This window comes from Furipterus horrens, unplaced genomic scaffold, assembly GCF_987537825.1.
Source record: "Furipterus horrens unplaced genomic scaffold, mFurHor1.1.pri manual_scaffold_3, whole genome shotgun sequence".
Taxonomy (NCBI): domain Eukaryota; kingdom Metazoa; phylum Chordata; class Mammalia; order Chiroptera; family Furipteridae; genus Furipterus; species Furipterus horrens.
The window spans coordinates 182,235,507-182,261,252 of NW_028327173.1; the positions used below are offsets into that span (position 1 = coordinate 182,235,507).

The following is a 25,746-nucleotide window of genomic DNA, read 5'->3' on the forward strand; positions in this document are numbered from 1 at the left end:
GCTCGAGGAGGAGTTTCTTTAGGTGGTGTTTCAGTATTTGGTTCGCTGTTTCTACTTTCCCTGAGGACTGGGGTCAGTAAGGGATATGGAGGTGCCATTTTATTCCTAGATAGTTAACCAGGGCCTGGGTAACATGTGAGATAAAAGCTGGGCCATTGTCCGATTGAAGGGATGAGAGAAGGCCAAAGCGTGGAATGATGTGGTCCGTGACAATTGAGGCAACTTTAGAGGCGTCCTCTTTTCTTGTGGGGAAGGCCTCAATGCATCCTGAGAATGTGCTACGAGGGTGAGGACAAACCTGTATCCCTTGTAGGGAGGCATATGGGTGAAATCAACTTGCCAGTCCTTATCTGGAATACTGCCCCTTGCTTGGTGAGTAGGAAAGGATTTGGGATGGAGTCCCCCTTGTGGTGAGCAGGGGGTACAGATGGGACAGGCTGAGGTGATACGCTTTAGGTCTGTTGATAGAGAGGGGCAGGAGAGGAAAGATATAGGTGGAGGGGGCGATGCCCTACACAAAAGGTATTATTGAAGGAGCGTAGGACGTCCTGCGTTTGTGCTTTGGGAAGGATAAGCTTGCCGTCCTTGGTGTACCACTGGTCGACTTTAGGTGGGTGGGGCATAGGCCGCTACCTCCGTAGGGAAGTAATTAGGGTGGAGGGAAGTTAGAAAAAATACTTGTGAGGTGGGTTGGCGGGTAGCTACTTTCGGGGCGACCTGGTCAGCCAGATTGTTACCAATGCTTATGGGATTATTGTTTTATTGGTGGCCTTTGCAATGGATTATAGCAGCCTGTTTTGGTAAAAGTGCTGCCTCTAAAAGACGTTTTATAAAGGAGTGATTTTGTAGGGGGCTACTCTTCGTTGTGAGGAACCCCCTTTCCCTCCATATGGCCGCTGCTGAGTGGAGTATATGATAGCAGTATTTTGAGTCTGTATATATGTTGGCTGTTTTGTTGGAGGCGAGTGTCAGCGCCCTTGTCAGGGCAACAAGTTCTGCCTGTTGTGAGATAGTGGAAGGGGTTTAGGGATGAGCCTCAAGGACGTGATGGGAGTTAAGAGATTATTGCATACCCTGCAGCTGACAATCCGTCCCTGGTTTTGGTGGAGCTGCCATCGACAAACAGAGTTAAGTCTGTTTCTGTCAGAGGGGCGGAGGTAAGGTGTGGAAAAGGGGAGTGGAAGTTCGTTAAGACTTCGGGGCAGGAGTGGGTTGGCGGGTCTGAAGAAACCGGAAGTAGGGTGGCCGGGTTGAGGGTAGAGCAGAGTTGAAAGGTAAATTCTGCGTTTTCAAGGAAAATGAGGTAAAAATGTTGGAGGCGGGGAGAGGTGGTGTGTGGCCTCATTAGATACCAAGTCCTGAAGATTATGTGGAGATTTAATGATAACCTTCTGACCTGAGGACAGCTTCTTGCTCTCTAAGGCTAATACTGCCACTGCCAGAGCCCGTAGACAGGAGGCCCATCCTTGGCAGGTGTCAACTAATTGTTTGGATAGGAGGCTACAGGGGCAAAAGGAGGGTCCTTTCTGGTGTCCTAGAACCCCGAGGGCCAGACCTTCGTTCTCATGGATGTATAAGAGGAATTCTAGTCATAGGTCAGTAAGGTGTAGGGCAGGAGCCTGGAGGAGTGCTTGAGTTGAGTAAATGGGGTCGCTATGGGGAATTTGGGGCTTAGGAGCTCCAAGGGGTCTCCCTTAGCCCCCGTGTAGAGAGGTTTTGCCAAGAGACTATAGTTAGGGATCCATGACCAAAGGAAACCCGCCAGTCCCAGGAAGGAAAGGATTTCCTCCTTGTTGGAAGGGGTAGAAATGGAGGAAATAAGTTTCTTTCTGTCTGAAGTAATGGCCTTGAGTCCCGGGGATAGGAGTATGCTGAGGCAGGAGACTGTGGATGAGGAGAGTTGAACCTTACTGAGGGAGACTCGATAGCCTTTACTTGCGAGAAAGTTGAGGAGAGAGACGGTGTCATTCTGGGAGGTTTCTAGAGAAGGGCTACAGAGGAGGAGATCATCTACGTACAGTAAGACGACACTGCCTGACAGGGCGAGGGATTGTAAGTCAGAGGCAAGAGCCCGTCCGAAGAAATGGGGACTATCCCTGAATCCTTGGGGAAGGACCGTCCACGTTAGTTGGCGGGAATGCATAGAGTCGGGATCAGTCCAGGTAAAGGCGAACAGGTCTCGACAGGAAGGATTTAAGGGAATGGTGAAGAAGGCATCCTTGAGGTCGAGGACAGTGAAGTGAGTGGTAGTGGCCGGAATGTTAGAGAGGACAGTGTAGGGGTTTGGGACTACTGGGGTAATAGGGAGAACTGCCGAATTAATGGCCCTTAGGTCTTGTACTAGATGGTAGGTGTCATTGGGCTTGACAACGGGGAGGATGGGAGTGTTGTAAGGGGAGTGGGTGGCTATTAGGTTGCCCGCCTGGAGGAATTTGTGAATAAGAGGTTTGAGTCCCCGGAGGTGGGAGAGGGAAATGGGATACTGAGGTATAGACGGAAAGAGGGAGGGGGTCTTTGAGAGACAGTGACTGGGATGCGGTGGGCGGCTATAGAGGGGTGGTCAATGTCCCAAACTAAGGGGTGCATGATGGCGCGGGCAATGGGTTAAGTGTGAGTATGGGGAGTGGAGTCTGGATCACTGGCCAGCAAAAGGAGAATGTTGGGAGAGCTGGGCGGGGTAAGGGGGAAGAGATGGAGAGTTGTCCCAAACTTGGACCACAATGTCTCTTCCTAGTAACGGGGTTACTAGGTGTTATGAGAAATTGGTGAATGAATGGTATGTTGTGTAATACACAGGTGACTGGAGGGGTGGTGAGGGGAGTAGTCCTGATGCCCGAGACTCCTATAATGGTCGTGTCGGATGGGACTAGTGGCCCAGAGAACTCTGGGAGAGTGGAGAAGGTGGCCCCGGTATCTACCAGGAAAGAGATTCGCTTTCCTGCCACTTGGAGGTCTACCCTAGGCTCGTCGTTGAAAATGGGTACCAGAGCTAATGGCCCAGGGCCCCCTCAGTCTTCAGTTACCAGGCCAAGGAAGTCCGCCATTGGTATAGAGGTTTGAGGATTTCCTGGCCCAGTCCCTCTCTGGCGACTGGGGCAGTCAACTCCCCAGTGTCCCTCTAGTTGGCAGGGCAGGCACGGACCCGGCGGAGGCCGAGGATTGGGACACTGCTTTGCCCAATGGCTTTCCTGCTTACATTTGAAACATGGTCCTGGTGGTTTTGAGGAGGGCCCCTTTGGTTCCTTTATTTTTGAGCCTGGGTGTTGAGCCACCTGTGTGGCTTTAGCTAACATGAGATAATTCTCCTGGTCCCACTTTTTCTGGTCCTCCTCCTGTTCCTCCCTATTGTGAAAGACCTTGCAGGCCAGGTTAAGAAGTTCTCTTTGGGAGGTTTTGGGGCCATTTTCGAATTTCTTTTATTTTTTTCGGATGTCTGGGGCAGATTGGGAAATGAAGTGTGAATGTAAGAGTATGGTTCCTGCCGGGGTAGTCGGGTCCATGCGGGAATATTTTTGTAAGACCTGGGACAGATGTTCTAGGAATTCCCCTGGATTTTCCTGGGGACATTGAATTACCTCCTTAATTTCATCATATTTGACCACCTTATTAGCTAATTTGTAGGTAGTCTATCACGAGATCGCGGGCCGCCCAATTTTGATGCCCAGCTTGGTAGTTCTATGGTAGGCACCGCGGTCACCCCTATGGGGTTGGCATTATTGCGGGCGTGAGCCTCATCTGCAATTTGTTGGGCAGTGGTCCAGACTCTGTCTTTATCGGAAGGTGAGAGGAAGGAGGTGAGAATGATATGAAGATCGGGCCAGGTGAAGTCATAGGATTGGGTGAAGTAGCAGAATTCCTTTATGAACGTGTCAGGGTCAAAGGAAAAGGAGCCGAGCCGGTGCTCGATTTGGGCTAAATCCGAGAGCAAGAAGGGGATGACTACTTGGACTATGCCCTCCGCTTCAGTGACTTCCCAGAAGAGGGCAGAGGCTGGATTGGGTAGAATGGGGGCCATCTCTGTGTCGTGGTCTGAGCTGGGGAGGCGAGAGAGGAGGGTCTTGGGAGGAATTGGTTGGCTCTAATGGGGCTTTGGAAGAACTCGGAGGTGAAAGGTAGGGGGGAGTTAAGGGCTGAGGCTCCAGTTGGGGAGGAGCAGAATGATCCATTGGGTCGAAGAGGTCGGTAGAAAGGGGGACGGGAAGTAGAGGAGCTGAGGGTGTAGGAGCAGAGGGTTTGGTAGATTTGGCTAGGAGGATTTGGTAGGTTGAACAAGAGGTACAGAGAGAAGGGCGGGAGCAGAGATAGAAAAAGGCCTGGACATAGAGAATCTCTGAGGCCTTCCCTGTCCAGTGGCAAAAATTATCTAAGTCCCGAAGGATATTAAAAGTCAAATGTGCCATTCTTGGGCCACTGTGAGTCATTATCCTATTTGTATTGCGGCCAGGCCACATTACAGAAGAAAATGAGTTTTTTCGGCTTTAAGTCTGACAATCCTAGCTTACGGAGATTCTTGAGGAGGCACCCTAATGGGGTAGCCTCGGAAGGCTAGGACTGAGAGGAACCCATTGTAGAGAAGTCTCAGTGAGGAGTCAGGCGTTTCCAAGATCCAACACTGAGACTGCGTAGGCGGAGCGATAGGGACAGTCGTCACCGGCCGTATGGATCCCGAAATGAGGATTGGGCTTGGCCAGGCACCTGGACTTTCGTAGAGTAGGCAAATCAAGCTGTCCGGGAAGGGTCTCTCAGTCTCTAGCCAGCAAGAAGGGAAGGAAGGGTGGAAGAGGAAAGAAGGGGCTGAGGGCGAGGGAGTAGACCTACCGGAGGATGGGAAGATGGAGGAAATCCCCTAGTCCAGTTGCTGCAGGGGATAGGTTTGGGACGGGGTCAGGTCACCGGCCAATCTACCCTTATCTCCCACCAAGCAGAATCAGGGAGTAAGCCCAGAACGAGCTGCCGCTGTCCGCTGCTTCCCAGGTTGTAAGCTAGGTAAGGGAGAAGGGGATCGTCCAGGCAACTGGCACCCCATTCCAGGTTTTGGCACCAAATGTTAGAAATAAAGACCAAAACCAAGGACGCTAAGATGTGAGGTTTATTAAGAGTAACCTGCCGGGCTGTCTTGAAAGAGAAAACAGCAACTGGCGTACCGGCTGACGAGGTTTTAAATACAGGAGTAGGGAAATGGCGGGAACAAAGTAACGGGGCGCCTAGTGATTGGTTGGGCGTGCTGGTAACAGCGGGAACAATGGCGGGAACAACGGGGCACTTGGTGATTGGTTGCGCGTGTTGCCGGGGAGAAGAACAGAAGAAGAAAGGAAAAAAATTTCCTAACCCCTATTGGTGTTTTGCAAGATTTTGGGTACTTTCCACTGGACGCCTCAACCGCCATTGTTGTGGTTTTATTTCCTGCCAAGCGACTTAACAGGTGGGGGGGGGGGGGGGGGTTTGAGGCCCTTACCAAACCTAAGAGAGGGAAATTTCAGGAAGCAGATTTTGGCCTTGTTTGAACAACAAAAGGATCAAGAAATGAGGAATTTCAGTCATGCTCCTCTAATGTGATCAATTTGGTTTCTATGGTCATCATCTGGGCCTCAGAATAAGCCTTGAAAAAAAAAAAAGAACTTTATTTTGTACACACATCTGAGAGGAAGGCATTTGCCTGCTGACACAGACAGTAGAAATTTAACTAAGAGGATTATTTATACCCAGGGTGAATTCTAATTATAGCTATTGACTGGCATTAACTCAACCAGTTTTCCCAGCTACCTATCTCAGCTAACAACTGGATAATGCCCTCCCTCTCCACCCCTGCCATTTGTTAATGTAAAAACAGCATTCTTCCAGGAGCAGGACACAAGTTCCTCTCTGTTTTGTAGTTAAGAGGTTTAGGGCTCTATAGTTCTATAAGATGACTTTACTAGGCTATTTGAGTCTATGGATATTCAAAAGCTCTAACAAAATCACCGAAGGTAGTAGCCATATTACAGAGATGTTCCAAATTGCATTTTCAAGTTCTCTTACTCCAACCCAAGGGAAAAAGGCTTGGGCAAAGATATGCCCAAATCCCTTTCTATCTACTATAGGGTTATATGCATGCAGTTTCAATGTGGTGTTTTTAGTTGATAGGAGAAATACCCCAGACTGAGTACACAGGAAGTGGAAGGGAGGGCTTTTCCTGACTTTGGCATCAGGAGACAGCAACAACTCCACAGCATCCTTCCATTTAAGGGGCAATGTGGAGTATATGCTTCTTCCACACAGAATAAAAGAACCAGTGTTTTCTAAAGGGAAAGCATAGTGGGCCCTTTTGCCGAAGTTCTTTTTCCCTGGAATAAAAGATGAGATCTCTTGATCAAAAACAGTCATTTACATGTATGATAGCACAGAGGGAATGGTTATAAGAACATCTTAAATTTCTATATATTTGGAACAATGGGTGAGTTTGTTGTGGGTGAGATTCTGATAGGGTCTGGGGAATCTCCAGGAAGAAGGTAAATTAATTTAAGTTCCCACCATTCACCAGATTTTTTTGTCAATTCCCTATTAAGTACCATTGAAAGGAAGCGCATCTGCTTCTCATTCCTAGTTCCATTATAATTTTCATTACCCCCACCACAGAGATACATTAATTAAGACATTATAGTCTTCTTGGTTCTAGCAGGAAGTAAACTCATGATCATCTGAGCCATATAGAATTGTATAGTTGCAAGTTTCAGTGGGAGGTAGCCCAGAGTTTTGCCAGTCCTGTTAACCATTTTCAAAACACAAAGATCTTTGGTAAGAGTCGAGACTTGAACGAGGGTTATTTCTTCATGGGAGGGAGGCATCCAATGGAATGCTGTAGTGTTTCGTGCAATATTACCAGAAAGGAGATTTTATATGTGGCTTCAAAGGTACCAAAAGAAAATCCTACATCTCTGCCAGACAGCTCTCACCATTTTTTAAGGATAATGGCCAGGCTACCAATTCAGGTTCATCATGAGTTATAAGCTCTGGCACAAATCCATCTGTTTTAATCCTTAGAAATGTTTAGTTTTAAGTCACCACTTGGGAAGCAGGTCCACTCAGGTTTGGGGCCTTTTTTGAAGACACACGAATCCAGGACTTGATCCCTTCAAGCTTGGCAACACTGGGGTTACCTAGTAGGGCCTCTACCAAGAAGGATGTAGGAAATCTTTACAGAAATGCCTTTTCCTATAGACAAAGTCTCCAGGCTATAAAGTGTGGCATTTGACATCATCTCCCAGAAGAATGCTATGGACAGATTGTTCTACTGATTATTCTCAATAGAATTAATTAGACCTTTGAAAAACTGTAGTATGTCCTCTTTTTACTTTTGGGGCTACATACATTGGCTGCCCTATAATTATTTCAAAAGGTGAGAGCTTATGAATCCCAATGGAGCAGATCTAAGATTTAGAAGACCCAATTTGGTACTTTTGGCCAACCTATTTGGATGGTTTCAACTATTTTAGCGAACTAGGTCTTAATAATTTCATGTGTATGTCCAACCAGTTCTGAAGACTGAGGATGTTAAGTACAGTGGAAATGTTGCAGAACCGAGCACAGAGCAGAGACTAGTCAAAGTACCTATCCAGTAAAATGGGTTCCCCAATCACTAGAGTTCTGGGGGGAGGGGGATACCCAATGTGACTTTAGTTAGTGAACAGGCAGTTGACTTTCCACATAGAAATGCTTCAGCTGAATGTGGAAAAAATGCAAGCCATTACTAGGTCATATTTATATCCATGAGATGAGGGGTAACTGTATGAAAGCCTTCTGTCAGACCTCAAATGGTCCACTGGGTAAATCAAGTACCCTGAGGCAGAACACATATAGGCTTCCCTAGGTTGAATTTAAGACATGCGAAACACGCAGGACATGTGCTTTTTGTGGCCTTGCCAATATTTCCCAACCAATCTTGACTCATAAATGTCGGTATTTTCTCACTGGACAAAAGGAACTTTTAAATTTTTTTGGCTAAATCAAACCAGCTTATTATTCGGTTCAGACCACAGTCCCTTTTCTTCATGGTACCTTTAGATTTCCAATTTTATTTTTCCCTTTCAGAGGTCAGCTGCTGTACTTCCCTGGTTATTTCATTAGGTCCTTCCCAGGAGGAGTAGCTTTTAAGGGAGACGTTTTTGCAGACGTATTGGCAAGGTGGCTTCCTTTGTATATGTACTGCTGAAATAAGCACAGGGTGGTTTCCTTTGTCTTCCAGAGAATCAGACTTGAAATGTCCAAGGATTTTAATGACAGCCAGTGCTGATGGCAGCAGTTTGACACCCAACAAATTTTGGATGTAAAGGCCATTCTTAATATAATCTCCAGTGGAAGTCAGAAAACCCCATTGTTTCTATGATTTTCCAAAATCATAGACTACGTCAAAGGCACATAGACAGACTATCAATATAGATGTTTGCTATCTTTCCTTCAGCTAAAATGCATACTCGAATGAGGGTCTGTAACTCAGTTTATTGGGTTGAAGTGACCTAAGGAAGGGTGCAGCGTCAATAACCTTAGAAGTGGCTGACATTATACACCTAGCACAAAATTTACCATTCTCATTTTTTAGGGATGAGCCATCAGTCAACCAGGAAAGATCACCACTTGCCAAGAGGGTTTCATGTAAGTCATCACAAAGGCTCAACAGGTGACCCATCAAAGTCAGAGAGTCAGGAGAAATTCAGTCAGTGTAAGAGGAAGGAAAGGTAGCAGAGCTGAGATTATTACAGTGAACGAAGAATGAAATAAGGGGTTAGTAAGAGAATCTCATAGGCAGTAAGGCAGCTTGGCTTTCTGAAAAGTGTAGTGTGGTTCGAATTTAAGAAAGCCTCAACCAGGTGAGGTACAATATGGTCAAGGAGAAGCCCATATCACTTCGGTAGCCTGTACTAAAAGAGCAGTAGCAGGTGTGGGCCACTGGATCTAACTCTTGGCTGCAGCAGCCTAGAGGTTAGTGATAGCCCCCATGCTTTGGAGTAAATACTCTGAGGGCATTCAGCTCCTTCTCATATATGAAAAGGAAAAAGAACAGCTGAGCCATGGCTGGTGTGGCTCAGTGAACTGAGCACTGGCCTGCAAATCAAAGGGTCGCCAGTTGATTTCCAGTCAGAGTACATGCCTGGGTTGCAGGCCAGGTCTCCAGCTGGAGATGCGCTACACATTGATGTTTCTCTCCCTCTCTTTCTCTATCCCTTATCCTCTCTCTAAAAATAAATAAATAAACAAAAAATTTTTAGAAAAAGAAAAAAGACAGCTGATAACTTAGGACAAGTGGATTTGTTAAGTTTCTCTTCAAGGTCCTAAATATCTTGGTCATCCCTAACAACAGAGTCAGGTTTAGTGTTCTTTAATAAGGTGTATGGGGGCTAAGCCATTAGGAGAAATTTGGAATCCAATCACGACAATAAGCAGCTAGTGCAAAAAACTGACATCTGGCTTGGGGTTTAGGAAAGTTGAAAATGCCTTAAAGTCTATCAGGATCTCAGAAGTTAAGTCCTTTAAGCCATTTATGAAAATGGAATTAAAAGGTACCTGGGTGGATCCAATACCCACAAGGATTCTAGAATTGTCTTTGAAAACAATACCGAGTTTGCCATAATAGTCATGGCCAGATTAGGCAGATTTTGGATACCTGCCTGAATTTTATTCTAATTCACAGGTTTGGGAAAGGCTCTAGGAATCACTTCATGGACCCTTTTAACCATACCACAAGCTTGATCATATAAAGAGGCTGGTGGTTCTTTTCATATAAACCCTAGAGACTGTTCAATGTTTTTCCAACCAGCAGTTTTAATCCAGTGTTGGATTAAATCCATGTGGACTAATTGATACAGATTGGAGAGACCTGGTTACTAAATTAGGGTTACAATATTAAATTTTTCAGCAAATCCATGAGGATCCTTAGTTACCTTCAGAAAATCTTTAATTATAGCCCTAAGCTCAGCCTTTGTTTATAGGATATAGGAAATCTAAGGTGGTTTAGTAGGATACTCAGAAGGTCTAATTTTGAAAGGGAGAGTTTTAACTGGCTTGGTTGCTGAGATTTATGTAATGGGAGAGAAAGTGCAGATAGAGGGAAGGAATTAGGAGGGACCTTAGTTAGAGAAGGGAAAGAGGGATATAAATGAGGTGCAATAGTAAGGTTAGGAGGAAACTTGGTTAGCACAATCAAAGAGGCCCATGGCATTTTTTCTTTTAAACCAACATTTAGTTCTTCTTTGCTTTAGTCAATTTGGAAAAAGTACTTTCTAAGAAAGCAATTTAGAATCCTAAACACGTTCAGATGCCTCCACATACAAATTCAAATAACTATCCCATTTGGATTGTTTAATTTTGCAGCCACAGTCTTCTTAGCACAGAGAAAAACAAGTTTGGGAACATCAAAGGTTCCCCACATTGCCATTGGAGTTCTAAATTATCCTTTGTAAAATTGGTCCACTTATTTAAAAATGAGCATGAGAAAGAACAAGAATAATTTTTTAACAAAACTGGCCAGGGTCCCCCAAAGAACTTTCAGCTGACTGGGATCCCATTATCAGAAACAAAGAGTACTCACCAGGAGGACAATTTGTCTCTAACCAGAACCTAAATAGTCAAAGACCTTGACCAAAAGAAGGAAGCTCAAGAACTGAGAAGAGACTTACCAAACCAAAAATTACGGTGACTCGTGGACGTAAAGAATGCAAAGAGCTTGAGTGTGAGTACCTTGCTCAATTACAGAGACTGTCATTCCTTAGTGGGTTGGCGCCTTCGGATCCCATTTCTGAGACAATATAATGCCAAACTGAAAAAAAAAGAGAGAGAACTAAGCTAAAACAAGCTCAATTAACCAGAAATTGAGTTTATTCAGGAATAAATTCAATTCAGAGGAATTAGAATTCTGGACAAGCAAACCACAGAGAACTACAGGCAAGACTGAGGATGGTTCAGGCCTGGTTGCTTTTATGGAGAAGAAGTGCAAAAAGGGGAAAGTTCAGTTAAAGGCCATGTAGTAAGTTCATTGGTTCAAAGATGGAGAGACATTCTTGGCAAGATGCTCATCGGTCGGAAGAAAAGCTTCAATCTTCTATAAATCAGATATTTACAGGAAATCAATCTCTCAATCTTTCATTTCTATGAGGGCAGAAGCATGAGATTCTCTACTTCCTATCCTTCAGTGCCATTTTAGATTAAAACTCTTTCACTCTTTTATTCATAACAAGCCTGAGAAATGTGGCAGGAATGAGAGCCAAGGGCAGATGTACAGCACACACTTGGATTCATCAGTCAGCAGGTCAAGGTGGGAAGTATGAGATTGGGTCATCAGACTATAGGAATTAGACAGTAGTTAAAAACTAGGAAAGTAGATAAACCTCTTGAAGGGGAATTATACAGAATGACATAGAACAACAGGTCAAGAGTGAAACCCTGGAACACCACTATTTAAGGAGTGTGTAGAGGAAGAATAAAATACTATAAGGGAGACGAAGAAAGAAAAAAAAAAAAAAAAACTCAACTGGAACAAAATCAGAAAGTAGCCAAACAGCAGCTAATATTAATTGACTTAATATCTAGGTTCCAAATCAGTCTCTGCAAATGCACCGCTTCATTTAATCCTAAACAGCCTTAAAAATAGTTTTTATTTTATTACTGCTTCAAAGATGAGAAAACTATGACTTAGAAACATAGGTATTTCATGGTAGTTAGGGAAATGGGTAGATTAAAACCTTGGCTTTACTAGCTATGTGTTTCAGCTTCCTTGTCTTTGAAGCGAAGAAAAACAGTTGCAACCTCACAGGGTTGTTATAATCAATAACTTAATTAATACACATTAAATGCTCAAAATGATGCCTGGCACAACAACAACGAAAGACACTGCCAGCATAGAGAATTTCAAAGAAATACAATAGTATTAATAATAAACTATTATATATAAAATATAGTCTATAATAAACATATATATCCCACGCTGCTTATCATGATAACAGAGAAATACACATACACATATACACAAACACAAACTTACACTGGGGGGCAGGAAGACTAGACACACATCCAAGGTGAATTCACAGAACAAAATGTTTCCCCAAATTGTCACCATACTGAAAGTTGCTTTAACATATTAGTAATTCTATTTCCATTGTTAAACAGTGACTGAAATAAGATTAAAAGACAGAATAAGCCTTCCCAACTCTGGATAGCTTATAATGTCAACATCTCTGTCATATAATAAGATAATAATTTATAAATATTCATAAGACACTTTCTTTTACATTTTGAAGTAGATTTACTATTTAATACTCCAAATTAGGTGAATATCCAAAAGGGATCTGCTGAAATAGACATCAAAACAGCGGTAAAACCCTTAAAAGTAAATATTTAGTTTTATACTCATGTAAAGATACAGTAGGACACACCAGCTCTCATAACCACTTTGTGCCATATTGTGGGAAGATCAGAATCTAGTTAAGTTCTAAACTCATTCCCTCTCTTCTGAACATAGTGAAAGAACCTGACGTCAAAGGAATAACCAACAAAAGGCATAAGTCTTGAACCATCCCACAAAAGGCAGATATTGAGAAAAAGAATTTCATACTTACTTTACAGACCTGATATAAGGGATAAAAAGGACTAGAAATAATGTACTGCCAACTGTAACTTTACCAAACACACAAAACGCTTAGCTTAGACTTAAGCTATCAAACTCTCTTTAGATTGCTTGCCTTGCCTGTGGCACTGACTACTACTGCCATCTAGCAACAGGTCCAAAAACTAGAGAACACAAAAAATCATCCAGGACTATGTAGTTTCTAAACAGAAAGATGCTTTAACTTAGTATTATTTAAATTTCTTCTATTAACCATGATAACTGAGATTGAATTGCATTTTTCTTAGTTGTTCTTTCCCCTTCTTCTTCTACGTGAACTCATAAACTATTACCTCTATTAACACAGATTTTATCCTCAACCCGGCCCTGGCTGGTTTAGCTCAGTGGATTGAGCGTCGGCCTGCGAGCTAAGTGTCGCTGGTTCGATCTTCCAGTCAGGGTACATCAGAGAAGGAAAACTCTGACTCCAAAAAACCTCCGCTGCCTTGCGGCATACCTCTTCAGGGGAAAGGCTAAGGGAGTAAACCCCGACAGAAAATCCGGAGCCGGAGTCCCTAAGGCGGTTTGACGTTGTAGTCAACACCGGCAACTCCTGCGGCGCACCTGAACCCAAGCTGTATCGACTCCGTCTTTCCCTTGGACCTTTCAGCTGCGAAGAGAGGGGGGGTCTGCTGCATGGGCAACAGCAGACCCTCCATATCACCCTGCCCAGGCTCTGTAGCTTCAGCGTCATCGCATGATGTCGATTCAACACGGGAGGAGACAGATACCATGTCACTCCCGAGTCGGACTGCACAGCCATTCTCGGCGGTGCAGATAGACTCTTAAGAAGCTACACCATCGTCTCTCGAGACGGACGGCTGCCGACGACGACAACGACGATCCTCAACCCTGATCTTTCTCCAAAATTCCAATCCCGTATTTCTAATGTCTCCCTAGATCCCTATCTCTAAACATGCTGCCAAAACTTCAAATTAAATATACCCAAAATATAACTCAAATATCTTCATCTCTGTTAACTGCACAACCTTTTCGTCTTCTAGGCTCAAAATTTCGGAATTATCTATGATTAAAGGGAGGCAAAGAACAAGATTCAACTAAGCTAATAAATCCCACCTTGAAAATCGCCCTTCACATCTATCTCCTCTTTGCTCAGCCATTACCCTTCAGTTTCTTTCTTCTTTTTTATTTTTTAAAGGTCTTCTTAAATTTTATTTTGAGAGTACTTTTATTAAATCTGGGGGCAGCCTAAGCCGGGCTGCTTTGGCTCTCTAGAAACATTATGGGAAAGTGAGCTAAGGTGGGGCTGCTGCCAGCTCATTGGAAAGTCAGAGTAAAGGGGGCCTTGGAAATAGGTTGATGGGGTTAGCCCCGGACCAGCTGCTGTTGCCCATTTCTCCACTGGTTGCAAGTCTCATGGGGACCCTTAAGAGTTTAGGAGAAAGAAAATTCACTCAAAAAGGAGATTTGACTGGGCGTGCCCCAAGGAGTGCACACTACCCTCTGATTTTTCATTACCTCTCATTTGCAACTGTAAAACCTCCTACTTGCCTGACACAGAGCAAAACAGGAAACACTTAATCTAACATCTAACTGATTCCTGGACAAGGATGGCAAGAAGAAGAGAAAGTCTTACTACCCACAAGAGAAATATCATCTAAATTTTGTTCTTAGAAACTACTCTCATGTTGTAAAAAATGCTGACATTCATCACGACACTAAATAGAAAAAAGCAAATATATGATTCCACAAATAGTTCTTAAATACAAATGAAATGCTTAATTTTTATAAAGTATCATACACATTCTTTTGTTGTTTCTGCATGGGCTGCAGATATCTGAACATGTGAATTATATACTATTTTATAGCAACCCCCAGACCTTTCAGTATCTTAATGGGTACTTTTTACAAATGAGAACTACAAAAGGGTAGCTATTCTCTCCAAGAAGCCTACGTAACTTTCTAGAGTTATCTAGATCCAACAATGCTTCAAGATCTAGCTCAAATGCTACCAGCACTACAATCTTTCTTAACCCCACCTGAAGTTAGTTTCTACTTCCCTTTGTTAGAAATAAGGACATAGTGACTCCCAAACCAGTAAAAAGTCATTAGTAACAAAGGGCAAATGTAATTAGAGGATCTCTGAGAAGGGAGCTGACAGCACTGGCATATCTACAAACCACAGAAGGGGCATTTAGATAACCGTGTTAGATTGTAACTCCCGAGTAACCAGTAATGGAGAAACGGGGAAGAAGGAGAGGGGAGGGGGAGCTATTGCATTAGGGTGGGGAAGCTAATCGCTCTCACTTTAGGGCAAGGAAGATAATCACTTTAGGGTGGCAATTTTAGGGTGGAAAAGATAATCACTTTAGGGTGGCAATTTTAGGGTGGAAAAGATAATCACTTTAGGGTGGCGGTTTCAGGGTGGGGAAGCTAAGACTATAAAACCAGTTTCCTTTGCCTACTTGGCGCGCACATTCTCCTGGCTGTGAGGGTGTGCCCGGCTCTGCAGACTCGTGAATAAAGGCCTCGCTTTACTGCTCAAGTCCTGTGTCTCAGTTTTTATTGTGAGCATTTTTCACACCTTGAATGCCAAAACATTGTAATTCATAAAGCAATAATCATATACTAAATATCTGGTGTTACTTATATCTACAGAGAAGGAAAACTCTGACTCCAAAAAACCTCCGCTGCCTTGCGGCATACCTCTTCAGGGGAAAGGCTAAGGGAGTAAACCCCGACAGAAAATCCGGAGCCGGAGTCCCTAAGGCAGTTTGACGTTGTAGTCAACACCGGCAACTCCTGCGGCGCACCTGAAGCCAAGCTGTATTGACTCCGTCTTTCCCTTGGACCCTTCAGCTGCGAAGAGAGGGGGGGGTCTGCTGCATGGGCAACAGCAGACCCTCCATATCACCCTGCCCAGGCTCTGTAGCTTCAGCTTCACTGGAGAGGACACTCCAGTGTCATCGCAAGATGTTGATTCAACACGGGAGGAGACAGATACCGTGTCACTCCCGAGTCGGACTGCACAACCATTCTCGGCGGTGCAGATAGACTCTTAAGAAGCTACACCATCGTCTCTCGAGACGGACGGCTGCCGACGACGACGACGACTTATATCTAGTTATAGTTCACATACTTATATTAGTTTATCCCCACTGTGGAGTATAAATTTTTAAAATTATTTGATTTTGAGAGAAAGAGAGAGACACTGATTTGTTGTTCCACTTATTTATGCATTCATTGGTTGCTTTCTTGGATGTGTCCTGACCAGGGAATGAACCCGCAAACTTGGCTTATCAGACCAATGCTCTAAATAACTGAGCGCCTGGCCAGGGCCGGGTATAAAACTTCTTAGGGACAGGAGCCATGTTCTCCAATTCTCTATTCTTTAAAATCAATCCACTACTGGCCTACTTCCCGAGAGGAGTGTAAACATACAAGCACACACAAAACAAACTAATACAGGAAGAAAAAAGGGCAAAGATAAGGAACTACACATACACAGGAACAAACATATACACACAACCCAAGCCTTAGAAGCAGCAACCTCTTTTCTGAAGAAAGCAAAGTGCCTACATAAGAAAAAAATTAATACCAACATGGATGAAACATCCATAACCACAGCTTTGAGGTTAATTTACTCCAACCTCCTAGTCATAGAAAGCACTATGAAGGGATAACTGAGAAGCTAAAGAAAGGGTTAGGATTTGGGAGCATCGCCTTACTGTCTCATACAGCACTCTATCTGTAGAAAGTACTCAACAAACACCTACTGGTTTGAATGTAATTTAACTAGTCCTATATATACAAATTCCAGAATTAAAAAAGTTCAAATGTTCTTCCTTCAGAAAATACAGAAGCAAAGTATCTAAAATTTTTGGCAAATAATGCAGTTAATATTACGTCCCTTATATGATATAAACCACATTTCTGATGCCAAAAAAAGATACAGCCACATTTTACATTCAAGATTTTCAAGAATAACCCAATGATTCATAAATTGTATTCTTCCTATTTTTAGAATGGCTCAGGGGATGTGTTGATTCTCAAATTCCTTTCTTAGTTCCTAAGGAAAACTTCAACTTGATTTTAAAATCTCAGAAAATAGGGGGATAAGTTTGGAGAGAATGAAATAGCTTCATAAAAATAATTTAGTGCTTTATTAAATGCAAATTAATTGCATGCCAATAAAAATCACAACTTAAATTAAGCACTATAAAAATTTAGCTTCAATATCTATACTATTTTTGAAAAGAGATGCTTATGATACATACTTTAGGTCTGAGCGATGCATGGGTTAAAGGAAGAATTCACGAAGGGAAGGGCTTTGACCGAATCAGAACCAAGAATAAAGTATGTACTCTAACAAAGATAGTCAAGAGACAGAAACACAATGGGAAACGAAGGAATCTGTGTCTGGGATGAACCTAGTCAAGCTGAAGATGTTACTAGAGAAAAGGTGGTAGTGTTTTTAAAGGAAAAGATCAGCACTAGAAGTGAGAAAGCTTACTTTTTTTTTTCTTGGTATGTGACCTTCAGTAAATCACAGATCCAATTTGAATCTTGGTTTCCTCACATTTCCACTTTTTCTATTATAGTGTTCTTTTGTGTGCACCAATGACATAACGTAATTAACATATAGTGAATTCTTGCTATATGCCAGGCACTGTTCTAAACGCTTTATATACATTATATCTCATTTAACATTCTGGACAGCCCTATAAAGTAGGTATATTTACTTCCTCCATTTTATAATTAGAAAAGGAGGCTTAGAAAAGGTAGGTGATTTATCAAAGGTTATTTGGCTCACAAATGCATAGCAGGAACTGGAATTCAAATATGATTCAGGAGCCCACACTCTTAAATACTTTCTTACACTGACTCTCAAGTGATATAAAGTACATATTTTACAAAGCTTTTCTAAATGGCCATTCAAATGTAAAATGGTGTTATTATAATTCTTGCACTAACTAAAACAAATCATCATTAATATTTTTTTTTTAAAGCAACAGAGTTAAAATAAAGCATATACCTGCGGAAAGTATTAACAGTAAGAAAAAATTTTTTATGATGATGGCAATATCAATGATGTAAGTCCAGTACAAATTTCGGTTACCTGTGCCAACTGTTTACAGGCTTAAAGAAAGATTTAAAATAATATTAGATATAAGATAAAATAAATTTAAAATATAAGTCATCACCGACAGCTTTTTCTCTTCTGGCTATTTTTTCACATTAATACTTGATGAATAATGCTGAATAAAATCAACAAGGAAAGAATTTATTTAATAGTGTTTGTCAGGCACTGTTTTAACACTTCACAAATATTTACTCATTTTATTCTTCCAACATCCTATGAAGTACTTCTCCCATTTCACAAATGTAAAATTGAAGCACAGAATGGTTACACATAACCAGCTCAAGATCACAAAGCTAGTAATTGGAACCAATAGTCAATTCCGGGAGTTTGGTTTAAGAATCTGCTCTTAACCACTGGCTCTGCTGCAATTCAAGGAATGGTGAACAGGATGAATGTCTACAAAAGGAATGGAGATAAGGAGTCACTTACCTTGGTATACATACTAACACAAAGGAACATGTAAATGAAATATCTTAACGGTCACAAGAGAGACTAAACCACATTATCAGAAAAATCTTTTTCATTTTAATAGCACACCAAACTTATTAGTCTTTGGAAGAAGAGCTTTCTTTTAATTTTCATATGAAATTGTATTGATTGGTGTTTCACTCTCACAGCAATGTTTCTGTCTCTCTCTCCCCATCTCTTCCTCTCTAAGATTTTAAGCATTATTTAAAAATATTTGATATACATGGTTTTAATCATTTTTTTGGTCCAATCAATTTATGAAGAGGTAAACAACTCTGCTAAAGCTTTAAAAAAAAAAAAATTCACATGAACTAGTGGAGTCCAAAACAGAATTAATGCTAAATGTGAACCCTTTTAAGATATAATATAGAACTTGACTTTTTAAAATAAAAGAATCACGTTTTGCAAAGGACTACAGTGTCATTTCACTTGATTACCAGAACTCCGAGAGTTATAGAGCACATGTACTATTATTATTATTTTATAAACAAGTAAACTAAAGCTCAGAAAAGCTTAATAGTTTGCATGGTCTAGCTAGATCAATCCTCTGATTCCAAGTGCTCCATCATATCATGTTGCCAACAATTTTATGCTTTATACATCTCAAGTTTTATCATAACAATTAATATTTAGCCCAGAAATTTTGGAAAATACAGAACACATAATGAAGTTTTATGATCTTTAAAATGTTAGGAATTTTGCTAAAAATCTCACTATTGTATCATGTACAATTTATCTAGCTGAAATCACCCAGTTAAAACAGTGGTGACCAAGAAAAACCTTCACTTATTAAGCTAAGTGAATCCAGTTTCAAATGCTAAAAATGTTAAATAACATGACCCTACAATAGTACTATTTTCCAAGAACTTAAAAAAGAAAATCACTTCTTTTCTTCAGTCGAGATGGAAGCGTAAACATGCTTCACCTCCTCGCACAACTACAGAAAAAATTACAATTAGACCTCAAAACAAATCACCCAGAACCGTCAAAAACTCAAGTTATGTGGAATTCCGACAATCAAGGATTTAAAGAAGCTACAGTGATCCAAATGGGTAAGAGGGGCAGAGGGGCAGAGAGGCAGAGAGGCAGCAGAAGGCGCAGTCCCACACCCACGTGTGGTGGATAAAAATTGGGAGGGATACCACCGAAGCAAAGGATTCCAGCCCCAGGCCAGACTGCACAGTCCAAGGTTCCAGGGCCAGGAAGATAAACCCCCATAACCTCTGACTGTAAAATCCAGTAGGGGTTGGGGCAGGGAAGAAATTGCCAGATTCAAAGGAGACTCCTCTTAAAGGGCCCAAACAGACTTAGAATTTACCCAAACCCACCCACTCTGGCAGGGCACTAGTGAAATATGGGAAGTGAAGTGACTAGAAACAGGGTGAGTGCTGGACAAACCTCCAGAAGCCAGGCGGCGGCTTTTTCCCCTCTCCCAGCACTCCCCCCCACACAGAGCAACAAGGCAGTTAAGTGGGTTGCTCCACCCAGGCAATTACCTAAGGCTCTGCCCCCACACAATTTACAGGTGCCTTTTCTACAACAGGCCACACTACTAAGACAGGGAGACAAAGCAGCTCCACCTAATACACAGAAATAAACACAGGGAGGCTGCCAAATTGAGGAGACAAAGAAATTAGGCCCAAATGAAAAAAAAAACAAAACAAACCCCAGAAAAAGAACTTAACAAAAGAGAAAACCAAACTATCAGATGCAGAGTTCAAAGCAATGGTGATCAGGACGCTCAGAGAACTCATGAGTAAGGCAGAAAAATAAAGGAAAAAATGAAAGTTACACTAAGTGAAATAAAGAAAAATCTACAGGGAAAAAACAGTAGAGGGAATGAAGCTGGGGTTAAAATCAACAATTTGGAACATAAGGAAAAAATAAGCATTCAATCAGAACAGCAAGAAGAAAAAAATTCAAAAAAACGAGGACAGTATAAAGAGTCACTGGGATATCTTCAAATGTACCAACATCCCAATCCAATCATAGGGATGACAGAAGAAGAGGAAGAATAAGAAATTGAAAACTTATTTGAAAAAAAAAAGAAAACTTCTTTAATTTGGTGAAGGAAAAACATACAAGTCCAGGAAACACAGTGTCCCAAACCAGTTGGACCCAAAGAGGACCAAACCAAGACACATCATATTAAAATGCGAGGTTAAAGACAATCTTAAAAGCAGCAAAAGATAAGCAGAGTAACATAAAAAGGAAGACTGTCAGCCGATTTCTCAAAAGAAACTTTGTAGGTTAGATGGGACTGGCAAGAAGTATTTAAAGTGATGAAAAGCAAGGACCTATAACCAAGATTACACTACCCAGCAAGGCTATCATTTAGAATGGAAGGGCAGATGAAGTGCTTCCCAGACAAGGTAAAGCTAAAGGAGTTCATCAACACCCAGCCCTTATTATATGAAATGCTAAACGGGCTTATTTAACAAAAAGAAGATGATCAAAACTATGAACATTAAAATGGCAACAAATGCACAACTATCAACAACTGAATCTAAAAAACGAAATAAGCAAACAACCAAACAGGAACAGAATCACAGATATGGAGATTTTTTGGAGTTATGAGCTGGGAGGGGGAGGAGAGACATGGGAAAAAGGTGCAGGGATTAAAAATCATAAATTGGTAGATACAAAATAGACGGGGAAGTTAAGTATAATATAGGAAATGGAGAAGCCAAAGAACTTAAATGTGCGACCCATGGACATGAACTAAGGGTGGGGATTGCTGGAGGAAATGGGGGTACCTGGAAGAGGGGAGCAAAGGGGGAAAAAATTGGGACAACTGTAATAGCATAATCAATAAAATGTATTTTTTTAAATCACTCTAAATAAATTTATCTGTCATTGAAGTTTATTCTAAACCAAATAAGGCAACTTATAAGATCAAATGATTCTGCATGATGAAGAGGAAGCTTAAAAAAAAAATCTTTATGGTCACTGAGAAATGCTAGCTTTCCAGAAACCGTTAGCTTCACAGTTTTTTTTTTTTTTTTTTTTTTTGATGTTCATTTCTCTACATTTATTTCACCCAAGGAACAGACAGGGCTAGTGAACCAAATGGGAATATTTAACATATAGTAAAATAGCTTAGATTTGGATAACTGGGAGAATTTAAAAAATCACTTACATAATTATCAAAATAGCCCAATAAACTATAGTTGAAGTGTACAAAAATGAAAACTTTGCAGCCTATACACTGCACATCAGACCCTCACATCCCAAAGTGAGGTGACAGACTGGTCACAGTGGGCTTGCAAAAATGGCTTAAAACTAGTTTTGCAACTATTAGCTTGACATCCATTTTGCGGGAATAAAAGCACCAAAGTGAAGAGGTTGAAAAAAGAACTTCTTTGGAAATGTTGCTGGAAGAAAAATATTGTGAAAATATTTTCCTCATTCCCACTTTCCCCCACTCAGAGGTCCTGATATGGTACCCTGTAGACTTTGGATGCAGGATCCATACTGGGAAAAGCCTAAGACACTGGTTGGATACCTGCTCAAACAGAAGGAGAAATGGCTGCAATGCATTGTTATTGGCCTGCACACCCACACTTGGTCTGGGCAAGGGATGAGAGGCTTTTTCCTGTGTCCCTGATGAAGCACAGGTACGGAGGCAGTTTTAAAAGGACTCTGTCCAATAGGGTTGTCTAGAGAGGCATTTGGATGCCAACAGAGTTCAAAGGGTGAAGAAACCAAAAGCTGGAAACTAGGGGCTGAGGACAAGTCTTAAGCAGTTGGCTGGAGGTATTGCCCTTTATGCAGACTGCTAACTCATCAGCAAATCACTAGCTAGGCACAAAGATAACCTAGTTAGGCCCTGGCTAGGCGGCTCAGTTGGCTGAAGCATCATCCCATACAGCAAACGGTTGCAGGTTTGATTGCCAATCGGCATATGCGAGGGCTACCTATCAATGTTTCTCTCTCTCTTTTCCTCTCTTTCTAGAATCAATAAATATATCCTCGGGTGAGCATTAAAAAATAATTAATAAACTACTCAGGTGTGACCAAGTGACAAGAGTTTTAACCAAGAAATGTGAGAATAAGTAATGCAGGCCTGAACACAGAAGTGCCCCGCAAGTGCTTCTCCTTGCCCTTTCCCGTCCAAATCCATGCAAAAAGCAGACCTTTACTGCATAGTTATTATATAGTGAATGCCTACTCAGAGCTGGTTTTTTTCATACATCATCACATTCCGGTGAGTGGACAGTATCAAACTCAACTCATCAGATCCTGTCTCCTGAGAATTACGAATTCCAGCCAGACATGAGAGAGCAACAAATGATTACATTCATCTGAAGCCATGACAAAAAAATGAAGTCATCAAAGCTATTGTTTTCTTGCTAAGAGGGTTGGAGGGTATCAATGATGAGGAAATTATCAGTCCAATTCCCAGTGAAGCCCAGTGCACAGTCTACCCTTGAGGGTAATGGGACACAGACTCTTTATTTGCTTAAATGACTACCTTATAATGAATCCCCGTCTTCTGAGCTCGAGCTTCTTAAACACGGGTTTGAACTCTTCACCCTCTCAACAGCTAAACAGTGATGTGCACACAATTGGCCCTACAATACTGAACTACATTAACATAAATAGTACTCCAGTTCAGAAATACAGAAATTCTCGTTCTCTATTATGATCTTTGCTACCAAGTAAATGAAAATATCATTACTATGTAGAAATCATGAAAAAGTATGTTGTAAAGCATCATTGGGAGTAGGAAAATAAGCATTATCTTCAGTCCTATTTGTGACCAGTAATAGAAATTGCAGAAAAAAAAGTCATGAATTTACGTTAAAACAAAGATACATCTCAAACCTGCATGGATAACAATACAAGGTGAGAGAAACCAATATACAAAAGCAAATATGTGGGCTGATCTACTATTGCTTTATGCTATTAACAGCAGCCTAAAGTAAGAATATCAACCAGACAAGCAAGACTTTTGCACTTACAAGGAATACTGTCCTGAACCCTGGGTAACCAGGTAAGTGGAGCACGGGAGGCTTAAGTGGTACCAGGCTGCATGTTAGGTTCAAATGACAGTCTAGCCTCTATAGGAAAGATATGAACAGCAAACAGTTTATATATAGTTAATGTCAGTGATTTATATTTTAGATCCATTATCTCATTTGATTCTCATAACTCTAGGAAGTAGACAAGGTTGGTATTGATTTCAATTCAGCACTTGAAGAAGCCGAGGCAGAGATCTCCCCATCAAAGCTTAGTTAAGTGCCTCCCACTCCGATGTCTCTATTCTAGATTAGATCATTTTACCTCGATACCAACAATCAATGTACTCGGAGGTTTGCTGTATTCTGAAATAATTTCAAGTTAGAAAACAAGAGCAACACTTTACAAGAAATACTACATTTTGATTCTACTTCCATGGAAATCGAATGCCACAATTTGTCAAAGATAAACTGAAGAGAACGCGCGGACTAGTCATTTAACATGTTTCCTGGCGAAAAATGAGAACAGTAACAGCACCTCCTTAGATTGCTATGTGGATTACATGAGATGATAATATGTACATATAAAGTGCTTAAGATAGAGGCTGGTCTCTAATTGGTACTACGCCGTTTCCCAAATGAAAACTTGCTTACTGACCTGGAAAATTAACAAAATCAGGAGGTGAGTGGGAAAGAATGCGAAGGGACGGAGGGAAGAGCAAGGGAAAACAAGGTCCTGGCTACCCTTCCTTGAACATCTGGCCAAACGCGCTATGTTTTTAATGAAGAACGACTCAAAGGAAGTGCTGGGAGCGAAGACGCCCCTCGGGGCAGGACTGTGCGCGTTTGACCGAGGCTCGGACCGCGGCTCCGGCAGCCCCAATGCGTGGTCCCTCTTCCCCGCTCTTCCCCATTACCATCAGGGCCAGAGACTCGGCAACTCCAGCTTCCTACACTCAAGCCGTACCGCCGCCGCCCGTTGAGGGATCTAACCAACCCATGGATTTGCCCAGCCCGACCTACGAACTGTACCTCAGCTACAAGCCCACGGTTGAAGCGATAGAGAACATGAGCTCAGCCACGGCGCAGAGCGGATAACCGGAACTCCACACCTCTACCTCTGATTGGATAGTCGCGCAAAGGAAAATGAGGATTGGTCAGAAACAGAGAGGCGGGCTATAGCCAGGAGAAGCGAAAAGACGAGCGGGAAGGCGCGAGGAATTGCGGGAAACTGGCCTCTCTGAGCTTGTGTAGAGCCAGCTTACGTAAATCTCCGCACAACACCGCCCCTTACGTTACGTTAACAGACGTTTCAATGACTCATTGGTTGTGATGAAAAGGTTGAGCCTTCTGAATGCGTGACCAATAAAGGGCAAGAATTAAGCGAGTTCCGCCTCTTCCTCGGGAGACTGAGTTCTTCCGTTGACACTGTGAAACGTGACTTCTTTTCCGCGTTTAGATGTCAGAACTTCCACCAAGCCACTCTTCGGTAGAGAATAAGAACTGGGCCTTGGAACACTCACTTATGCTCAGAACTCCTAAATATGACTCGAGGGAATCAGTCTCTTACTCCCTCTGTGGCGTGCCTGGATCACTGTTTTTGGCCCCAGGGAACTCTGTAGTACCGAACGCGCAAGTCCTGTGTCTTTAAATGTGGTTTTTGCTACTCAATTTATTTTTAACACCCGCTGACATTGATGTGTTGCGTGGTGCGTTTTATACTTTAACTTACCGGTAACATTAAAGCCAAAAGACACTTAGCAACTAACTGGAAGGACTTCATGTATAAGTTTGTAACAAATACTAGTGTTCCAGATACTTTATTACTGTGCCTGGCGCCCTGCTAGTGGATAGTAACGTTTTTGGTTTGTAAAACTTTTGTTACAACAAAACAGTCTTTGATTTTTTCATATTAGTGTCCATTTGAGAATATTTGAAAAGTACCCTAAATCTAGCAATTCTATATACTATAATGGCGCGGGTAGCGGCTACTTAACGTAAATCAAGTGTTGAAATGACATAATGCAGAACTGGCTGCTGTCTTGGCAGGAAAATAGTATTGTAGTTAACAATGTCAAGCGTGAATAGTTTCAGGATGTAAACACATTATTATTCAAGATTGTATTATGAAGTCCATTTTCAGCCTTTATGGAAACATGTTGGTTTTAAGGCAGGGTTTCCCTGCCTTTATTGAATCATGAATTCCTTTTACTTTTGTGAGTCCACTTAGTAGTATTTCATCACCTTTGTGTTTTGAATAAGTAAAAATCAATCTATAAATACCAAAAATTTTCCTGAGCAGATTTTCTCCTTTCAACATTTTTTTTCCTTTTTAACGTGCAATACAAACTTTTTTGTAAGAAAAAAAGAGGGTTTGTGATATATAACAGTTCTACATTTCTAGATTAAAAATTAAGTACACTTTATAGGATTAAAGCTTTCATGACTGATTTTTGGAATTATTACAGTTTTGTTTTAAAAAATCAAATTAGAATTTGATGAGAAGATTTCAGGTCGTTATTTGTAAATTAAACATGGAAGATATAACTTCTTTTGATTTTCAATAAATGGAGAGCAAAATT

General features: G+C 41.7%; 1 protein-coding gene across 4 annotated transcripts in view; it reads right to left on the reverse strand.

Annotated features, from left to right (window-relative positions):
- The window catches only part of WDR89 (WD repeat domain 89), a 47,918-nt gene extending 23,563 nt beyond the window's left edge, over positions 1–24,355 (reverse strand). For 2 of the 4 annotated variants that reach the window (XR_016509844.1, XR_016509845.1), the window contains exons 1-2: positions 24,197–24,355; positions 10,650–10,789 (exon numbers count right to left, since the gene is read on the reverse strand). The gene's annotated coding sequence lies outside the window, so the exon portion shown is untranslated. Of the gene's footprint in view, positions 1–10,649; positions 10,790–23,167; positions 23,267–24,196 lie in introns of all 4 variants that reach the window. The other 2 variants (XM_090270968.1, XM_090270967.1) reach the window with 2 other exon arrangements.
- Positions 24,356–25,746: the final 1,391 nt, after the last annotated feature.